The following is a 19112-nucleotide window of genomic DNA, read 5'->3' on the forward strand; positions in this document are numbered from 1 at the left end:
GACTGAAGGCATAATCCAGTTTAGAAGCACTGTCCTCCCTTCTAACCCCAGCCCTAGCCTCTACTACAAAGACCATCCAGGCTATCCACAAGAGTGAGAAGAAATTAACAAGCTTCTGCTCTGCTCTTTTCTCTAGCCTTGGGCACACTATCTTTGCCTTCCTTGACCTTCCAATTTCTATTCCTCCCAACTCCCTCAGTCTCCTCATAAAACTAGGCATGTAATGGCACCAGCTCTGTCCAGTTCCAATACAGAATGAAAACACGCTCATTAATCAAAACACTGTAACAAGAACATAGGCTGAAAACTTATGTACCAGACCCAGTGTCCAAGCACTTCATGTATTTCAGCCCCATAACAATCCTGTTTGATAGATGAGAAAACGAAGGCTTGAGGAGGTGAAGAGGCTTGCTTAGTGACAGATATGGGTTCCAAACCCGGATCTGTCTGTTATCCACGCTTGAGCTCTGGGACCCAGTGCTAGTGCTGTACAAACTGAGGAGGACGTGGTATACTGGGAGGTCATGAAGCGTGGAATCACATGGCACATCCTGCAAGACTCTTTTACTTGAAAATTTTTTGTGAAAAAAAAATTTATATCAAAATAAAGAGAATGCATTATGGAGTAGAAAGCCATGAGGACATGAATTTTTAATTTTAAAAATGCAAGATTTCAAGTAATTGCATGCATGTCATGGCTATCTTGTCATAGGAGAAGCTTCCGCCCTTCACTCTGCCATTTGGGGTAGCCCAGAGAGAGGAAAACAGACTGCGAATATCATAGGGGCCCCTCACCCACCCCTAATAAATTTTTCTGTGAACTAGTGGTTCTCAAATCTGCTCACATACTGGTAACACGAGGAGTGTTTTTCTTAAAAAATACCCATGTGTAAGCTCTACCCACAAAAAATTTCATTTAAGTGGTCTGGAGTGGGCCCAGACATCAGTATTTTTTGAAATTCCCAGCTAAGGTTGAGAATGATTTCATAAACAAAAACCATGTATCACACTATTAATTAAATAAACACGATTTAAAATGTTTCTCATTCATTTAATATATACTCATGCATGCCTACCTGAGTGAGGCACTGGGCTAGGCACAGTGGTATCGTAACCAGTACAGCAATCGAGGTCTGAAATGCCTGAAAGATTATAATTAATTGAATTGCCTTACTACTTTTCATTGCCTTGCTTCTGCCCTCAGATAGTCTTCAATAATAGTGTGAATAGACTCTCTTTATAGCTCTTATTTCTACCTGGTGGCAAATAAAATGGTAGAAGGAAGAAAGAATTCCATCCTAATGTCATCCGTAGACAAAGTTATTATAGGATCAGTCTATACGAAGGCAGAAGGAGGCAGAAGAAATGGGGAAAAGGGGGTGGGGGAAGGAAAATATGACAAAAAGGAATATGGGTCACCTGCTGAGAAGGTACCATACTGAATTCTAAATTCCTCCAGGTGAGGTGTTGAAGGATCACTAAGCCATACTGAAATGAAAGATACTGATTTTAAGTACATAGGACATTTGTCCCAAGCCAATCATTCCAGTGGTGACACCCAGAGTGAGAATGAGAACAAGCACAAGATGAGGATGGGGGGAAAGAGAGAGAGAATGAGAGAGAGAGAACACAAAAAGACACCAACAAAGGAATTACAAAAGTTTTTTTGTCGTTTTGGGAATTTGCGCTTCGAGGTCATACTGAAAGAAGATAATGCATGGCTATCAAGATTGGGAAGTTTCTGGTTCCAGTTTCCAGCATTCATAAACAGATATTTTGCAGGATTTTGCCTCATGAGTTTAGGACCCATTCCACCTGCCAGGTGTCTGTTTCCAACTGGGGATTTGAAACGGCCCAGTTATGTTGAATAACACACGTAATCCAGGCATTTAAATGCATCCCTGTGTTTCCGTATAAGTGATAATAACTGCTATACTCTTTGGAGCACCTTTATGTGTGCAGCACTATTCTAAATACATTTTATGGATAAACCATTCGCTTGGCTAGCTATTCCTCGCTCAGAGTGTCACGCAGGTGTGGTCAGATGGTGGCTGGGACAGGAACAGCTGGGAGCTGGCAGGACTTCTCGCTCCTCATTTCGCCACAAAGATTCTGCATGTGGTCTCTCCACATGGACCAGGCTGGACTTTCACAGCATGACAGCCTCGGGACAGTGGCACCGCTTACACGGACACTTGTGCACCCACACGGAGTTCGGGGCCGTACTCCCTTTCATTAGCAACATCGCAACTGACGAAGCATCACTTCCAGCACATTCTCTGGGTTATGAGCAAGTCACAATCCCACTCAGAATTAAAGAAAGGGCAATTAGGCTCTACCTCTTTCTAAGAAAATGGCAAGGTTCTAGCAGAGCATATGGCATTGTTGTGGCCTCTTTGGAAAATACAATCAGTCACAGATGGATACAGAGATGGGTATGTAGATACAGAGGTTTGGATCTATTGAATGTATCAATCTATTAAACGTGTATGTATATTACACACACACACACACACAGGTTTCTCTAAGTATGGTCTGAAGATCGCTTCCAGTAACAGAATCATCTGAGTGGGGACAAAAATTGTTTGAAGGACATGCTATCCTCCTGTGCCCTCATTGGTTTGCATTTCATTTCCCTTAAATTGCAATAGATTCTAGTCTCACTCTATCTGCAGCAAGGTGTATGACTATGGTACAGTAAGAATTATCCCCAAGTGACCCTGGAAGCTCAGGCTGAGCTTCTTGAATAATGGTATCAACCCCACCCTCTCTCCCCCCGCCACCACCTTCTAGGAGAAACTAGATGGGATTGACTCCCCGCCTTCTCTCCATGGTAGAGGTTGCACCTTAACTTAGTATTTCACAGAACCAGTGTTTTCTTTCTCCCTTCAAGGGTAGCTGTAATTTTCCCCCAAAGCTTCAAGGTTCCCAGGTTGACCACCCTTTATTATCAGACAACTCCTATAAATAACTGGCACCCAATAACTTGGGACCCCTCACTATAAGGCAGTTTTCATGTCCCCATCACACTTACTATCTCAACCTTAGAGATCACTAGGAAAAGAGGTCCTTGCCCTGGAACACAGATTCAAACTATACCCTGCCAAACATCTAATAATCCTAAATTAGGCCATCCTTTGCTCTGGCCACTGTGTTTTCTTTCCCAGGGTCCTTTAGAATGCCCATTTATTTTTGGAAGTAGAAAATTATATACATTAAGGTTTGCAAATTCTGACATTGCTCCTGTACAAAGGACATATGTAAGAAAATGAAAGTGATTCACTTAAAAACCTGGGTATAAAACTGAAAAATAGTGGCTTACTTGTTTGTTATCTCATTCACCTTGACAACTGGCAGTCACATTATGCTTAGATGTTTACTTAGTAAGTGGATTGAGGGGCACCTGGCTGGCTCAGTCAGTAGAGCATGTGACTCTTGATCTCAGGGTCATGAGTTCAAGCCCCATGTTAGGCATAGAGCTTACTTAAAAAAAAAAAAATTAACACAACTAAGTAGATTGATTATATACTGCAAAATTATTGGTATTTATATTAGAATTCTTCACTTGTAGGTCCTTCAAATTTGACATGTTGATGTGTCTAAAATTGCAAATTGTTTGCTGGAAAAATGCAACTTACAGTTATGTTTCTGTGGCCTGTAAGCTTTTTAAATATTTGATTTAATAGCCAGGATATAAACATGGAGAAATAGCTTTAAAAATTAGATTTCTAGCTTCTCTTTAAAAATCACTGGAGCTGGCACCACAAGGCCCATGTTGCTTTTGGCCAATTACCAGTTAGTTGATGGTGAGTAGCTGTTCTCTTTGCACCTGGCTGGTGGCTAATCTGCTTTACTTATTTTGCATAACCTCCTTGGCCCCTGAGGGCATTAAGTTTGAGACACTTAATAAATTTCATATCTAAAATATTCAGCTTATCAAATGATGGATAGTAATAAAGATTGTATTATAATTGGCATATCTATTGAAATACAGAGGAGCAATGGAAAATGTCAAGAAAGCTACTCAATGTACAATCATCCAAGAGTAATAGTAAAGCTATTTGGTGGTAATTTATCCGTCAACCTCAATACATACCTAGGATGAGGAAGGGAGATAAAGAAGCATCTGAGCAGACTGAAAATATGGCATGAAATTCATGCAATAGGATTCATGCACTTTCCTCATAGGTGAGTACCCTAAACCCTCATTCAACACCCATTTACCCTTATTTTAGATCATGCAAGTAGAAAGCTTAGAGTGACAAATATTCTACAAGTAATCGATAATCTTATCATATAGAACACTGTTTACCGTATGTTATACCATATAGGCAACTGCATGCAGATTTTTTAAAATATCGGTACCATGTCATATATGTATGTATGTATACTACGTAACATCTTTTGTCACATTTCTTTTCAATTAATACATCCTTAATTTCCCCCTTGTTATATTTTCTTTTACATGTTTTTTAATAACTGCAGTATTCCACAATATAGATGCACCATGTTTTAATTGGCATAGTTTTTCATGTTATTACTGTTGACATTATTTAATAAACAACCTTGAAAATGAATTTTTCCTCTATATTTATGATTATTTTCTTATAAACACTTAGTATAAAGTACAAAAATTGGAGATTGCTCATTCAAATATTAAGCATATTTCTAACACTTTAGATACTTGTTTTGGAAAGACCTCTTAGTTTGTTTGGGCTACTTTAACAAACTACCATAGACGGGGTGGCTTATAAACAACAAACATTTATTTTTCACAGTTCTGTAGCCTGAGAAGTCCAAGATCATAATGCCAGTCTGAGGGTTGTTTATAAGGGCACTAATCTTATTCATGTGGGCTCACCCTCATGACCTGGTCAGTTTTCCATGGTCCCACCTCAAAACACCATTACATTGGGGATTAGGTGTCAACAAATGAATTTTGGATTCCAGTTGTTACACAATAGGTTTGTTTTTAAATAGTTAAGCTAATAAATATGTTTTTCTGTTCTAAGTGGTAAGTTTCAATTGTCTGGAGAAATCCTCACCAAAGTTCAAAATGGTATTCATCATTGATAACAGATAAATTAGATATTACTACTTACGAGATATCTCCAACTTACACCCACATTACTATGTAGTCTAGAAGGTATTCTGGTGATCGCATTAATAAGTATGACATCATTTTTGGAGCATCCCTACACATATCATTTATCCATTGCCACAATAATACTGCATTAGAATGATCACAAAACTGAGGCACCTTCGCGGCTCAGTTGGTTGAGCGTCCAACTCTTGGTTTCATCTCAGGGTCGTGGAATTGGCCCTGCATGGGGCTCTGCGCTCAGCGGGGAGTCTGCTTAGAATGCTCTCTCCCTCTCCCTCTGCCCCTTCTCCCCCTCTCAACTAAATAAGTAAATCTTTAAAAAAAAAAATGACCACAAAACTTAATGACAAACAACAAATATTCATAAAACCCATGAATTTGTAGGTCAGAAATTTAGTCTCGGCTTGGCTGGGAACTTCTTATATTGAATGAGCTTGTTCGACATATCTGGTGGTGAGTGTCATGTGAAGTCTTGTCTGGGTGGATTGTGGCTACCTGGCCTTACCCAGGAAGTCTGTCATCTTCCATCAGACTGTCTGGTCATGCAGTCATGTTCCCATGGTGATACAGAAGGTAGAGTATCAGCAGAAGTGCTCAAGTGCTTTTTCTAGATTCTTTGATCACATCCCATTGACCAAAGCAAGTCACATAGCCAAGTCCCAAGCCAGTGTGAAGAAACACAAGAGTTACACAGCAATGGGTGTGGCTTCAGAGAAGTGTGATAGATTCCTTAGATGAAATGAAATAATTCTTCCATTCTATAAAAAACATTTGCAGGTTTTTCTATTTTTGGATGGTTATCCCTGAGCTGGTGTGACTGTTAACACACTGTTCCAGTACACTTGAGAACCCATTAAACCTGGGAAATGGCAAGTCTGATTCCTCTTCATAACTCCACATTGTAGGGACAAACCAAAAAATTCTTGTATCCAAATGGAGAAAGCATTATGGAAGAAACATCTATTGGGATGCAGCTGGACAAATCTGATATAGCTGGAGAAAATTTCTCTTGGCCTTAACTGACATGTATTCATTTCAGAACCAAAAACTGAAAAGAGCATCTGGTATTTTATAAGAGTCTTTGTTACAGTTTATTTTTAAGCTTGCATTTTATCATCCAACACAAAGTTAATTTCATACAAAACTAATTCCATGAGAGCATCAGGATAGATAAATGCTCATTGAGCAACTGAATGCTGGATTTAATCAACTGATATTTGAATTATGTCCTACAAATAATTAATAGTAGAACTCGCTCTGTTTTATAATTCATCCAGACAGAAATGGACTACATATGCTTTTTCACTTCTCCCCACCACAAAACTAATTTTTTTTATAGACAGAAAGAATGAAAAAAAAAGGATATCATTATTCTAATCAAAAATATATCTTATCATCTGGGAAGTCTTACTCATATAAGTTTGAGAGAGTATTAGATAAGGAAACTCAGCAGATGAAAAGTAGAAGGCTGTTAGTGGTAGGAGGACACATCTTTTCTCTACAATCACCCATTGAGATAGAAAGATGATAATGTTTTAGAATTAGGAAACACATGTTGATATAATTTGTTTCATCATTAAAAGTAAAGACATAACTTAATTCATTTTGAACTATAGTATATTAATTGATCTATAAAGACATTATAAGACATTCTTAAAATGTAAAATTATCATTATTATAGAAAGGTATAAAATATTGATACATGATACAACATGAATGAAACTTGAAAAACTATACTAAGTGTAAGAAGCCAGTCACAAAATACCACATGTTGTATGATCCCTTTCATAAAAAAAAATGTCCAAAATGGGCAACTGTACAGAGACAGGAAGATTAGGAGTTGCCTGGGGCAGGAATGAGGAATGACCACTAGTGGATACTGTTTCTTTGGGAGTTTAAAAATGTTCTAATACTAAATCGTAGTGATATTTGCACAACTCTAAATATACTTAAAAGCCATTTCACTGTATACTTTAAATAGGTGAGTTTTATGGTATGTGAAATATATCTTGATAAAGTTGTAAAACATGCAAAGTTGAAAATCTGGCAGACGCTTAGAGAAGAGGTAAACATTATGAAAAATATTGGATGCAAAGAGAATATTAATCATTAATGGTTTAAATCAATTGGAATTATTTTACTAAAATATGAATGATTTAAAATGAATTATAATATCACTTAGATTTAAGTAAACTGAACTAAGAATCATTTTTATCTTAATGTAATGAAAATTAGATACATGGAGTTTAGAAAATACAGAGAGAAAAAGAGAAAATAGAAGATCATTGAAATATAACAAAGAGACAGAGGTAAATTCCATGGAAAGAAATGAAGGGATTTGAAAAGAAGAAAAAGATCAAATAAGGAGGAAAGAGGTCTGAGAGGAAAATAATGAGTTCTACCTTAGGACTTAAGTTTCCATGAATGTTATCAGAATGAGGGCTGGGGTAAGACAACATTCCCTTCCCAGCTAAATTATCACAGCGTAGCTTCTCATTTGTTTTAAATATTTTTTTTTCCTGAAAGAACCATATCTGTATATCTGTATTCACAAAAAAATTATGAGACGAATATAAATAATATACCTAATCTCCTGAACATATTATGTGTCTATAGATTCACAGAACCCACCTAGCTCAGGAAGACTTGACAAAGGATAGCTAACATATGTGTAGTCTCCAAGTGTAGATTCATTTCTCTGTATTTTTTTTTAACTTTTCTTCAAGGTTCTCCTGTTTTTCTTTGTGATTCTCTGAAACTCATTTGTTTACTTTAAGAGTCAATGCAGGTGCTCATATACTTGATTACAGCAAGCCACACCACAGGCATGCACACCGATCCCTGAACCAAAAAAGAGGCGTTACAGACAGTCTGCTCTCACAACCGGCTTCAGTTAGCCTCAGAACACCCAAAGATTCTGGAATAAGAATCGATCTCTAGCACATATCCTCAGTCACTTTTGTTGAAATCACAAGCCCATGTCACAGACAACATTCATATCAAATTACTTATTTCTTCTCTGTCAAGCAACAGCTTAACCTTGGATTGACTTCTTAGCTTACAAGCTACACAAAGTTATTATGTGACCAAAAAAAGCTGAAGTACATTCGAAGAAACAGACAGAGAAGGCCACCCAGTTCAATCAGAGCTGAGGAAACTGAATGACATTCATAGCTTATACTGTCCAAGGTGACCTCACAATCGTTGTCACTCTTCAGTGTTCTGAGCTTCAGAATGCATTTCAGGAAAGAAAATAAAGTCGGTTACGATAGAATATTTAAAGTACACTAAATGAGCATTTGGGAACATCTACGAATCAACCCAATAAGGATTTGTCCTTCTTTGAATCATTTTGCGTGTGCCACACCCTGAAAAACTGCTGAGATTGATGTGAATAGTGGTGACACAACCTAAGAATTCATTCTGGAAAGTTCTCAGACACGAAGTGAGCCCAATCCCTTGGCATCTGCACTGTTGATTCCTGTTAGCTTTTCCTATTCCTTCTACTTTTAAGATCCACTATACCCAGATATGGCTTGATCCACTTTGGGAATATTCTTATCTTACTTCTTTACTTATTGCTAGAAGATATGTTTTTGTTCACCACCTTATCCCATATCTCAAGTCATAATAAAGATGTGTTTATGTTTAATGGCAAGAATAAGTGGTAAACATTTTGGTGATGACATACAACAAGCAGGACGGCAGAGAAGCTAACTTAGTAGTGAAGTTATATAACCATTCAAATTAATCCTTTCTTACTTAGAGTATAAGATTTCAATTTGTTGAAATCTTATCTATCTTTACTTGCATCTAGCCGTATTTTTTTTTAAGATTTATTTATTTATTTGAGAGAGAGAGAGAAAGGTGAGGGGCAGAGGGAGACGGAGAGAGAGAATCTCAAGCAGACTCCCTGCTGAGCACGGAGCACCCTGTGGGGCCAGGATCTCATGACCCTGAGATCATGACCCGAGCTGAAATCAAGAGTCAGTCACTTAACTGACTGAGCCACCCAGGCACTCCTAGTCAGGTAAGTTTATGCTATTGAAGCCCACTTGAATTAGGCTCTCTGAAATACAAAACTGCAGAAATATCTTAAGAATACACCATTTGGGTTCTAGGAAGCATCTGTGAAATTTACATTTGCATAGCTTGATTCACATAAAGCACAGACCTAAACATTCATTAGAAAATTAAACATGGCTTGAGAGGGTAGTACTACTGAACTCTGCAACAGAGAAACAGAAAAACATAGTTCATATGAAATGAAAGAGGAAAAAATAAAATAAAATTTTAGATGCACATGAGCTATAAAGGAAACGTTGCCAGAATTATTGCAAAAAGAGTGACTAAAAATGTCAAGGCATTTTAGAGATAAATGGAGTTATTAATAGAAAACCTTTCAAATAGCAATGGTGCAGAATTTTAGAAATGGATAGGGAAACCTAGAAATCATGGAAAAGATAAATAAAAACTTTTTACAATGAAAGAGAGATATACACAGAAAGGGAATGTGTAAATTGTATATCAACTCATCTCAAATCGTTTTTTGACGAGTTAAGATATGGAGCAATAGCTTATTAGTTAGGAGGAGACCACTGAGATGCTCTACTGATAGCACTCATTTTTAAGAAAGAAAGGGAAAGTGTTAGAGAAAAGTGGATATTTTAGATTATCCTAGGAGGGAAAAGATTCATCGGAGATATAATCTTGGAATTACTTTTTTATAATTAGACACAAGTCACTTACCCAAATAAAATTATATTAAAAATCCAATTACATTTTTATACTCTACATTATCATTTATATTATATATTATGGAATAGCATAACATATACTTTTACATATAACACAATTTCTACTTGGATAAAATTTCACTACAATTCCAATTTTGTCAAATGACAATATGACAAGAATCTAGGTTTTTTAAATTTAGAAGTAAATCTTGGATCTAGAGCCAACTTTACAAAATTCAGATGGAAAAGCAGCTACTACCTCAGCCACCTGAGATATCTGCCAAGAAGCCAGGTGCTTTGTGGGAACCTCTTCCATAGCTTAGCATCTGGGTTTTCTAAGTTGTTACCAAGGGAGGAAAAGGGGGAAAAATCCACCACAGTGTGTCGTGCTGAGGTTACCGGCCTCTTCGGAACAATAACATGGAAATGTTTTCTTTTCAACAACGAGACTTACAAAATGGGAATAGAAATCCAAAGGTAACAAATATTGTATGCTCCAAAATGTCTTTTCTGCATTATTTTTAATTTATGTTAAGACTGTATTAGCTTCAGAGTGTTTATCTGTGTCCCCAAGAGAGGATTAGCTGGGAACATTCTTTGAGATAAACTAAAAGAACTATTTGGTGCTGGCACTGTTCAATTTTTCCGATGTGCAGGTGTTTGTAGTATTTGTACAGTTGCCTGATTGGTTTCCATCCAGGTAAATCCACAGAGAATAAGGTTTATCGTTTCAGGATGGAAAGGAGCTGAGGCTATTGCAGGATAGAGCAAAAACCTGCCACTAGCCACTTCCGGGCTGTTTTCTAAGAGTTCCGTGTTCTGACTCTGAGAATATAAGCAAGTCTTCACTTCCTCATTAAATGTTTCTTGCTGATCTTTGCTGAATCCCATTCATCTTACTTTTTTCCCCAACATCTTTCACAATCAACTCTGCATTCATAACTCTTCATCAGTATTACAAAGTAAGAATATATATTGTTACTGACAAATAAGAAAATACACCAAGAAGTTTGTACTGCATGGAGCACTGGGTGTTATACGCAAACAATGAATCATGGAACACTACATCAAAAACTAATGATGTAATGTATGGTGATTAACATAACATAATAAAAAAAAGAAAAGAAAATACACCGAGAAGCTTGTTATTTTTACACATGCTTTAGAACAGTACTGGAAAAATAGTTCATTCCACTCTATTGCACTGACAAAATTTTGTAGAGTGTCTGAAATTTTTCAGGCACTGTGCTGGGTGCAAAGCATATAAGAGTGATAAAAACAGAAATGGTCCCTGCCTTCGTGGAGTTTATGGTTCACTGGGAAGGCATAACTGAACAGCAGATTAGAGGTTTCAACCATGACAACCAATGGAAATGCAATGCCACTTTCCACAGGATGTATTAGACCACAGGCTGAATTAATAAATGATTTAATCAAAACTCCCTCACCCTTGAAACTCTTCATCCACAGAAGAAGCCATGGAGTTTGAGGCTGGGAAAAGATTTCTTGGAAAGGTTTCTTTGAATCTGTGCTATGAGTTCCCCAGACCAAACAAACAAACAAACAAAATGGTGGAGATTAGAGTATCCCTGTCTTTACTTCAACATTTCAGACACAATGGACTGATGACTAACTGGAACCTAGAAAGCCAAATTGTAGGAACAGGCTGGCCAGCTGCTTCTTTAATGGAACCGAGAAGAATTGATAATGTATTGGGATTGTGTTGCTCATCCAGAATTTGTCCTTTAAAAGAAACCTAAGACTGTTTTATGCATTGGATGTGGGCCAGAGGACAGACAGCTGGCCAGGAGCTGTTCTAAAAATCTACCTAACAGGGCAATGTAGGAGGATGATAGGACCCCAAAGATAAATTGTATGTGGTGTAGACTTCAAAAAAAAAAAAAAAAAAAAGGAGGTGCTAAGAGGTATGTGCCCAGCAAGAGAAAAATGTATTTCCTATATCTCAGGAAGTACAGAGAATCAAGGTTAGAATGAGGTGATATGAATAAATCACTCATCTCAGGCACAAACTTGAAGGGGGTACCAAAATCAAAGACTCGGTAATCAAGATAAGTAATATTTAATGCAATATTTTAAAATATCAGAATCAATGCAAAACAATCCATGATGAACAAAATATCAAAAAAAGTTTAAAAGAACAGGATCTAACCCTGTACTCATATATCCCTGACTCATCTGCCTCAACTTAATCTTGGCCTTGCAAGGAAGATTCACAGAGAGGGCCTCTGAAGAATCAAAAATCACCCAAGAAAGAGTCAGTTTGAAACATGTGCCAGACCCAGAAGGAATGAAGCTCTCTAATACTAGTACCAGCAGGCAAGACTAGACTGCTCCCCTTGTCTTTTATCCTTCCTCCTTTGCCAAGACAGCCATCAGCTCTCATTCCTGTTGGGGTCAAAAACTACAGCGAGTAAGTGGAGGAGATGATCTGGGTGTGAGGAGTGTTAATGATACCAAGTTGAGTCTGTGTTCTGTGTCTTAGCATGATCACAGGTTTGTTTGTTTTTTGGTTTTTGGGGTTTTTTTGTATTATTTAAGAGTTTCAATTGCTCTCAATTTTTTATCCATTGTCACGGAAAAGGATAGCCCAAGGGGGCTGTAGGAGACAAAGATGTTTTCTGTTTGTTCAGTGTAACAGTTATATGAGAAAGTAAATAAATTTATAATTATAAATCAAAGCACATGATCTATAGAAAACAAACATGGTATTAAGCTAGGTATGTGACAGTGGCGAGTACTTGAGATAGACTGGCCAAGTACAGTGTATCTGAGCATCTCTGAAGAGGGGAGAAAATGCTCCCAAGAGTTGGAGGAAATACCTAAGGAAATGGCTTGCAACGGAAGACGGCATGTCTCCCTCCACATCCCAAAGGCCAAATTGACTACAGTGTACTCATTGGTGGCATCAGATTAGAAAGGGTAGACAAGGGCGAGAACATATGGGGTTATGGCAAGGACTCTGGATTTTTTTCTAAGCTCTATGAAGATCCATTTTAATTAAGGGCTTTGAGGATAGGATTAATATGGTCTACTCTTACCCCTGATTTCTAAATAGTGCAATAAGGCAAAAACAAAAAACAAAAAAACAAAGCATGAAGAGTAGAAAGAAAGAAGTAAACTGCCTCTATTCACAGACAGTACAGAATATCCTAAGGAATTCTTAACTACTGAGGAGAACGAATACATGAATTTAGCAGTGTCTCAGAAAAAAAAAAATTGTTAAAAAAATTACTTTTGTTTCTACGTATTAGCAGAAAAGACAATTGGAAAACAAAATTTATAAAACAATTTTACTTAAAATAGCATCAAAAACCATAAAATACTGAGAAATAAAATTAACAAAAGATGTGGAAGACCTCAACAATAAAAAATATGATTGCTTGCTGAAAGAAAGAAAGAGACCTAAATAAATGGAGTTATGTCAGTTTCAAGTATTAAAAGACCCAATAATGTCAACATATCAATTCTCCCTAAATTGATCCATATATTCAGTGCAATCCCAATCAAAATCCAATAGATAATTTTGTAGAAACCAGAAAAATAATTATAAAATTTCTATGATATAACAAAAGACCTTGCATATTCATAACAATCTTGAAAAAGAACAAACTTGTAAGATTCACAATATCTGATTTTCCAGTTACATTAGAGCTATAGTAATAGAGACAATGTGGAATTGGGCACCTGGGTGGCTCAGTCACTTAAGCATCTGCCTTCAGCTCAGGTCATAATCCCAGGGTCCTGGGTTTGAGTCCGAAGTCAGGCTCCCTGCTAAGCAGGGAGTCTGCTTCTCCCTCTGCCCCTACCCCCTCCTCATGTGCACTCTCTCTCTCTCTCACTCTCTCAAATAAATAAATAAAATCCTAAAAATAAATAAATAAATAAATAAATAAATAAAGACAATACGGAATTGTATAAGTATAGACAAATGGAATAGGCCCAAATATATATGATCAATTAATTTTTAACAAACATCCAAGTTAAATTCAATGGGGAAAGGAAAATCATTTCAATAAATGTTACTGCAATAACTGGATAGCAATATCACATGCACAAAATCAACCCCAGCCTTTTATGACACCATAAACAAAAATTAACTTGAGGTGGACCATAGGCCTAAATACAAGAGCTAAAAGTACAAAACTCATAGAAGAAAACTTATGAAAACAATTTAGTAATCTTGGATTTGGCAACGTTTTCTTACAGAAGATACACAAAGTATTAATATATGGATAAACTGGATGGCAACAAAATTAAAAATTCAGCTAAAAAACACTCTCACTAGGAGAAACTATTTTTTTAGGTGAAATTTTCTTAAAACATATAACTATAGTATCTTACATATCTTTACATGTAAGTAAAGAACTCTTATAAAGCCATAACAGAAAAGCAAATGACCAATAAAAAATGGACAAAAGAATAGGTACATAGATGTATCAATGGCTAATAATCACATGAAAAGGTGCTTCGCATAATTAGTAGTGATGAAAATGCAAACCGAAACCAAAATGAGATTTCATTTCCCATCTACCAGGATGGCTAAAACAAAAACTAATGACAACACCAAATGCTGATTTGGATGCAGTGGACCTACAATTCTCATACATTACAGGAAGGATGCAAATGAAACAGCAACTTTAGAAAAAAGTTTGGCAGCTTCTTATTAAGTAAAATATACACCTACTCCATGACCCAGCAGTTACACTTTATATACTTACCCACAGGAAATGAAAACATACTTCCACACAAAGAATTGTACATGAATATTCATAATACCCAAAGAGTGAAAACAATCCAAATGTCTATCAACTAGTGAAAGAATAAATGAGATGTGTTATATTCATACAATGGAATAATACTCGGAAATTAAGAGAATACATTTTATACACACAGATACACAATTAAGGCTTAACCTGTTGTGTTTTTTGTTGTTGCTGTTTTATTGCATCCAGATATTTACACAGTTTTTGAGGTTCCAAAATAACTTATCTATTCACATTCTAGAAAAAAAATTAAAAACATTCACCCCAGTGGTCAAAGAACATAAAGCTAGTGTAGTAAACGGAATTCTACATTTTCTCTTCTTGCATGCTTAAGTTTCATTTATTTTAATGTGAGAGATTAAAGTGAGGAAGAAAGCTATTAAAGCATAATTATAATATAATAAATCCTATTTTCGTTATACTAAGAGAACTGCAATACAATGAATTACTTTAATTTTATAATAGATGAAAGTTACATCTTTTGTTTAGAATTTAAATTAGAGGGAAACGTATGCTTACCTCTGTGAATAAAAAAATAATGAAACTGGGTTTAATAGAAATTAAAATTATGAGGGAATCAAAGAAAAATGATTTACCAAAACTTATTATTTATTTACAATGGGTTTAGGCCTTTATATTATATAAATTACCTATATCAGTAAAAGGCTTTTCGGCTTCTCTCCACGACCCTTGGCACACCTATAAATTTGAGCAAATCTTTCAATGTTCCTTTTTTTCTGATAAAGTCTTTCACTACAAATTAAATACTTATGGTAAGCAAGTAATATTTTATATAGTTATTATATTTCCTCATTTCATGAGTGTGTGTATGCCTGGATGCATTCTAGACGATCCCCGTACTTGGTGTGTTTCAGCTTTTGTTAATGTGTAATTCTATACCATTAAAATAATAACAGCCGTCCCTTATTCAGGACTTCCTCTACCTGATGCTGTGCTAAAGACATTACCTACATTATCTCAATCAATCCTCACAACAGGCATCGGAAGGAGGGATAATAATTAATCCCCATTTTACAGATGAGGATTCAGTAGCTCTGAGAAATTAAGAAACACAACTAAAGTCTCACTGTTAAGAAATACTGGAGCAGGGCTCGAACGAAGTTCTTCAGGACTTTAAAGCCTGTGTTTTTAAATGCCAGAGCACACTGACCCTTGCTTCTCATAACGTGATACACATTATTTGTATAGAACTAATGTTGCCCCAAAGGGTGTGAGACCAGATGTCCGAGATAACACAAAGAGAAACCGTGTCCACTTCTCCAGTGCAGCTCTTCCCATAGCCCAGGAGCTGTCTGGCTGAATGGCACTAAGCAATATAAATAGTGAAATTACCTAGATGTAAACACAACCTGTCACTAGGCTTCAGCTACAAGTAATTTCTAGTTGTATTTTACCTTAAACTTTGCTCATAAAGACCCTATTACCCAAATGTCAGATTGATTAGGCACTTATTTCTTCTGTATATAAAAACCCTACTTGAAGAATAGTAAATGTGTTTAAAATGGTTTTAACCTACAAGGACAATCAGACAAGAGGAGATGAAACAGAAAAGGATCCTTGGAAGATGGAATAGGGAAAAACAATGACTTTTTAAAAATTACAAAATATGGAAATTGATATACAAAATTATATTTGGACTAAAATCAAAGAAATCACCCAGCATAGAACAAGGAGACAAAAATACGAAAAATATAAAAGAAAAGGTAATAAAAATCTTCTAACATCTATATATACACTTCTAGAAAGAGAACAGAGAAAATAAAGGAGAGAGAATTGTCACATGCGAAATACAAGAAGCGATTTTAAAAGTGAAACACACGGACCCCCAGACTGAAAGTGCTCACTGAGAGCCCAACGAAGTGATTGAAAAAAAGCACACTATCCCAAAACACATGATCTTGAAATTTCAGAATGCTGGAGACTGAGAAGAAAGCTCTCAGAGAAAAGAAAGGAGTCTCCTCAGAGGAACAGAAACGAAAATGGCCTCAGCTCCTCAACAGCAACATGGATTTTAGAAGACAATGCAGTCATGTCTTCAACATTCTAAGGGAAAAATTACTTTTAACTCTAAATTTTATATACAAAGCACTCAAGTGTGAAGGTAAAACAAAGATATTTGCAAGTGTACAAAGTATATTCTATTAGGTATTCTGTTAGGACATTAGTGCTTGCTAAAATTATGACAGAATACTAATAGGTATTTTTTGTGTTTACATATGCATATACTCAAATATAACTGAATATTATTTCTTGATCTTCTAACAGGTGATGGTGGGTATTAGCGCTACTGAGCATGACTCTTGTCCCTGCGGTCATTCAGGAAACCCAGGCTCACGGAAGCCCTGCAACCTTCCACAAGCAGCTTCCAAAGTCACTACAGTCTCTGCCTCCATTACACACTGTAGGGAAGGAGTTGGGGGGCCATCCACTGGAAGTCTTTATAAGCCTGAAAGTGGCACATATTACTTCTTGGAGTTCATTGGTCATCACTTAGTTTCATGGAAACTATAGTCTACTCATGTGCCTAGAAAGAAGAAATGGTTTTGGTGAACAGCTACCAGTCCTTACCATCAATGTCTCCAAAATATACTTTCAATGCTCATTTTTTTTTTTTTTCAGAAAACTAAAAAATGCAATCACTGTGATTTCTGTCTACAAATGGGAACAAGGCTGCTTTGTGGTTACTAATTCTCGGGGAATATTTGTTCTCCACTCAAAGAAATTTCAAGACAGGCAACTTTCTTTCTTCCTCCTCAGGTGCAGAGAAAAGGCAGTTGTATTTTAGTTCATTCTCGCTTTGAGAGAGGAACTCCTGCAGTGCTCTCTGTGTGGAGCTGTCCGATCACGCCGCACACTCTAGGTATGGCCAGACTCTCTCCTGCCCCTTCCCCACACTCCCCTAAGAGGCTTTGGAAAATTGGATTTTTTGGCAGCACTTTCAGGATATGGGCTCTGCCTCCCACATCAGGTTCCCACTTTAATTGACCTTTTAGTTGGTCTCTGAGAATTCTTTAGTTTCTATCCAGATTTCTAGCGGAAGAGTCATTTTCGGTATAAGTCATTCAGGATCTCTAATCTGCCATCCTTATGAAAATGCAGTGGGTACTGCTCTTTTTTATTTCATCCATTCAACACTATTTGGTTATTTAACTCTGTGTACATGTATTCATAACTGAAGACTTATTACTGATTATTTGTTTACTACTTCCAGTTTCATAAACCTAACTGGAAACTGAGTTTCCAACCCTTGCCAAAGTCATTGCCAAAAGAGAAAATATGAACACGATTACATCAGTCTATAATTCATATTTCCAAATAAAGCAGGTGAGATTCCTTTAAAACGTAATTCATTATACAACAAAAATTAACTTTTTCCAAAACAGTTTCTTTCCAACCCCAAACACCCTTCTCACATAGCCTGCCTCAAAAGTTCTATTTGGAGTGGGCAACCAGCCACAATGAGCTGGATCTCTGGCTGAAACTCATTAGACATATCCCATAACTAAGCCACTGACATCGTGTTTGCTGGAAATTTGAAACTGGGAAAGAGGGACCCTAATAAGATTAAAGTTGAGTGCTAAGACTGTGAATTCAGGTAGGGTAAGGAGTGACTTTTATAAATTTATTTTGCTTTATGTCCATTGAAGGCACAAGAGTCAGTGATAAGAGACCCATTTGGTCACAGAGAGAAGCGGAGCCCCTGTTGACTTGTAAAGTCCCTTCTGCGGCCCAGCTAAACTTGCTTCACTTTTGTGGTCAAGGTGGTTAGGTCGCAAGCCAGACTTAAAATCCTGTTCCAACCAGCAATGTGATTTTGCCAAACTATTTTGGCTAACTTTGTTCCAGTTTTTTCGTGTGTAAAATGAGGGCGATCATAATACCTAAGTTACAGAGTTATTGTGAATGTGGCAGATTGGTTTTGTTTGTTTATTTATAATTTTTGTTGCCTTCCCTCTGAGAAGATTATGCATTCCCCCTCCCCCACTAACAAGTGACTGGTAGTGCATCCCTGCTTCATGACAGTCAGACTTGGTCCTGTGACTTGCTTCAACCAGTGGAATATGAGCAAGAATAACAAATGGCACTACTGAGCAGAAGCTGTAAGGATCACTGAATAGTTCAGTTATTGCTTCTTATACCTCTGCCCCAAAATCTGGATCCTCACATAAAGAAAACATTTTGGACAGTGCCGTAGAGTATAGACCATACTGACCTTCAATTGACATGTAACATAAGCCAGAAAAAAAAATATTTTTGTGGTAAGTCATTAGAATTTAGGAATTGTTTGATACCACAGAATTATCTGGCAAAAGCTACCATACATATTAATTGGTACATAATTGCTATTGTGGCTCAGAGGTGATTAGAGTCAAATAGATGAAAAGCAGACAATGTTTTTGAGACAGTTGTATTGCCAAAGAATTGCTTGCCTGAACTCCTTTTTGAATGGGAAGGTCAATGCCTCAC

This window comes from Mirounga leonina, unplaced genomic scaffold (genome assembly GCF_011800145.1).
Source record: "Mirounga leonina isolate KUSES-001 unplaced genomic scaffold, KU_Mleo_1.0 Mir_165, whole genome shotgun sequence".
Taxonomy (NCBI): domain Eukaryota; kingdom Metazoa; phylum Chordata; class Mammalia; order Carnivora; family Phocidae; genus Mirounga; species Mirounga leonina.